The following is a 3,968-nucleotide window of genomic DNA, read 5'->3' as shown; positions in this document are numbered from 1 at the left end:
AATGACAAATTTTGAAAAAACGAGCAGTATATTTATCCAAAGTACAATCAAACCAAAGCTGGGATAGATGTACGTACATCAAAAGGCACATCTACGATGTTCAAAGTACATTTGAACAAAATTTCAGCGTGATTTGTGCCCTATTCGAAGCTGTAGCTTTTCTTAATGAAGTAGTTTAATTATACTTACTCAAAAAATGGCCAAAAATCCATTTTTTAAGAAAAGCTGCAGCTTGGAATAAAGTTTCAATCACGTTGAAATTATGTTCACATATACTTCAAACACCACGGAAGTGCCTTTTAATATTTTCAAATTGATATGAGCTTTCATTTATGCGCAATAATAATTATTATTGCACATAAACGTTCAATATCAAAATGTCCGTTAAATTTAAAGCACAACACGTGTTGTTGTTACAACGTGAGCGTTGTATGCAGTTGAAATGCGCCGTTATCTAAGCAGCCCAAGTGGCTGCTTGGTTTTCTTTTTTGAAGAGTTTTTTTGGAGTAAGGTTTTCTTTAAATATATGTGACCCGCTCTGACAAAACCGACCGTTTCGACAAAAAAAGTGTCCAAAATAATGATGTTTAAAATGAGTTTTAAGGGTTGAAAGATCAGATTTTTGAGAAAAAAACATTTTTTGAAATTTTGTCGAAATGGTCGGTTTTGTCAGAGCGGGTCACATATATTCACCAATATAAGATTCACCAAATTATGTAATTAGAACAGAGACACTATGCTCGACCGCCTAATCACGTATAATTCACCAAGAAGAACTTAATTAATCACAATTCCACGACAGGGCAACTAAGATGAAGTGGTTGATTGCTTTATTAAGCCTTGAATTTACCAATGAAGACACAAATTAACCGATCCCTAAAAAGGGCAAACTGGGAAAAGAATACGTTTTCAAACGATTAAGTCGAAGGAAAACTGACCAAATGCTCAAGTCCAACGATTCATAGATCGCCTAAGTACAGGTCTGTACTAAACTCACGTATCTACGACTTGATGAACGAACAAGAAGTGATTTTGAGATCGAACCTAGCTAAAGTTATACCTAAAGCACCTAAAAGTTCCTAAATCGATCTCGAAAGCTAATAGGCTCGCGCTACTTTTACCAAAAGATGGGGGAAGGAAATATACTAACCAATCATAAAATGGATGTAATGATGCGAATTCTCCGCCCACATAAATAATATTGGCGCGGACCCCCTGTTGTGATGGAATATTATCCGGAACCCCTGCTGGTATTCGATAATTTTCGAATTCGCAAGTACCTACACTTTACCTTAATAAATCAAACGATCCCTAAGTTGTCAAGACCTAAAGGATGGATTTACCAAGTCCTATAGGATCTTCCCCAACTTAAGAATCGTTACGAGATGCACTGAGAGGACAGTGAGGCCATAATGCCACCTTATAAAACAAGATGATATTTTTAAATGTTTACATGAACTTTTAAACGCTACCGAAAACAAAATTTTAATTCTGAAAAGTTGATTGACATAGTTGTGGATGTAAATTTTGAGCATCAAATTTTACATCAACATGTCGACATTGCATGTCGATTGTCGAGGTATCAGAAATAAAATGAGAAAATTTCAAAAATGTTTACTAGCCTGGCTTATTTACATGCAGAAAATTCCTACTAAATAACTAATTATTGATCAGTGATCACTTTTCTATCATTATATTGGAAAAAAACATGGTCGATGCAAATGTCAACGTCAACATTGTTGTGTGGGAATGTGTACTTTCAGAATATACTGTCATACTTGTCTTTACTTCAACTGATTTTCTTTCTTTTTTTTTTTTTTTTCATTTTTTATAAACTGAGCCAATTATTTGCATGGGTAGGTATAAAATATGGACCCCTAAATTTTTTTTATCCAGGTAATTTTGTTTCAATGGTTTTTAGAATACTGAGAACAGTGTTATTAACAAAGAAGACAATAAGTCAAAAGCATCAAAAAACATCTTTAAATAAGTTTTTGTACAATTTTCTGCAATTTTTAGATATTTTTTTGAGGGGGTCCATATTTGTACCACTTTATGTCACTTTTCTAAATTTCAAATTTCTCCGTGAGTTTTCAATCAAAAAAATTTTTTTTACACAATGTACTTACTAGAGTCTTTGGTCTTTCGAATGGTATATACACATTAAAGCCAAAAAGCTAGAGGGGGTCCATATTTGTATCTTTTCCTCTATCATATTAGTGTACATCTCCTCCATTTTTTGAAGAAAAAAATGGATTTCTTGGGAAAGAGTAGGGGAAGGTCCCAAGTTACGTTTGTTTAAATTGAACTAATTCAATCACAATACAAAATCCCATTTTATTTTATCAAGCTACGTACGTGTAATCGTATCAAACATTTATGAAAGTGGACCATCTGCAATTTCGAGTTCAAGTGTACTTACTCGAATTTAAAGGATACTTAGTGGAAACAGTAGCAAAATCGCCATTAGACTCGTAAACGACAATGAAATAACCGGCTACAGGTATTTATAGCAATTTTTCGGGTAAATAGGCACGTTTTCTTGAAATTTGTTCGTATTCAAAAGTACATACTCCAACTTATTGCGTTAATATTCGCAGCTGAGGAAAAGACAGAAAGATTTCCCATATTAGCATTGTATAGGTCCATAGTACGATTCGTTATTGTGAATTTCATTGTAGTTATATTACGTACAATATGAGCGAAACCCGTTTTATACAATAACGACAACGACGATGACGACCGACTCGACGCGAAAAAGCCAGCTATTACATTAAAAACGCCATATAAAAATCACATTTAACTAACACTATACTATAGCGCATCTATATGTATTCGACGCTATTGTACATACGTATAGTAAGTATACGCTGTTTCATCGTCGTCGTCGTCGTCGTCGTCGTAGTATTCGCTCGTCACTCCTACTTACCCCTTTAGCAACAATATCATCGTCAATTTTCCTCATATACGACAAACCAATTCCAAGCCATAAAAATCCCACATTCAATTTGCTTTTCTCGCTATCTCTCGCATACGGACCGACTTTGTTCGTATATCGTACGTTGCGTATATTCGTAAACTAATAGGAAAATTTTTTCTAAGAGAAAAAAAATTATAATAATATACGCGAACTCGATGCTATACGATGTGTATACCTACCTATACAATATACCTACACAATACTGTAGTCGTATACATATGTATAGCAGGACGTAATTACGAATACGCGAAACAATTCGATAAAATTAATATCACCTCCATTAAAAATAATCCGCGCTTTATTTCGTATTTCGGTAAATCGAGATAATTTTAATAAATTTCTCTCAAAGGAAACGGATTAAATTTGCGCCAACGCCTAACGACACGCCGCTATGCAATGCGTGTCGCGCGCGCTTCGATATATATTATCGTCGTACCTACCTATCTACCTTCCTACCTTCCTACCTACTCGAAGTATGTATTAGATATGCGAATATTTTTCGTTAAAAACGTAGCTCACGATGAGGCGTGGAGGCGGGGACTATATTACGATGAGAAATACGACGTTTAATGCGAACGTTTAATAATTAGTCAACCTTTACTATAATTCATCGCTATCGGTTAAATAATTACTCCTCGGCGAGTAATAAAAAATATATCGTCGGAATATAATTCCACCACGAGCTGCCCTTCTCTCATACCTCCTACCCCCCTACGCTTCCTGGCAATCGTTAATTAAATACGCGTTTTTGAGAATTCTCTTGTATCATTCGTATTATGATATTGCACCTAGTATGCAGGGTAAGTAGTAGGTACAATTTCAACATTTTTACGAACAAGAAAAACATGTCGAGATGTTGCGTTACTGTTGATGAAACATCCATCATTTCATTTTTCGCAAAAAGTTCAAAAATTTACATTTAAATGTAACGCACATTTTCAGTAATTTTCCACAGCTGAAACCCAACTGAAGCAAAAAAAAAGTATAG

Source organism: Planococcus citri, chromosome 5 (genome assembly GCF_950023065.1).
Source record: "Planococcus citri chromosome 5, ihPlaCitr1.1, whole genome shotgun sequence".
Taxonomy (NCBI): Eukaryota; Metazoa; Arthropoda; class Insecta; order Hemiptera; family Pseudococcidae; genus Planococcus; species Planococcus citri.
This window is presented reverse-complemented; position numbering follows the sequence as displayed.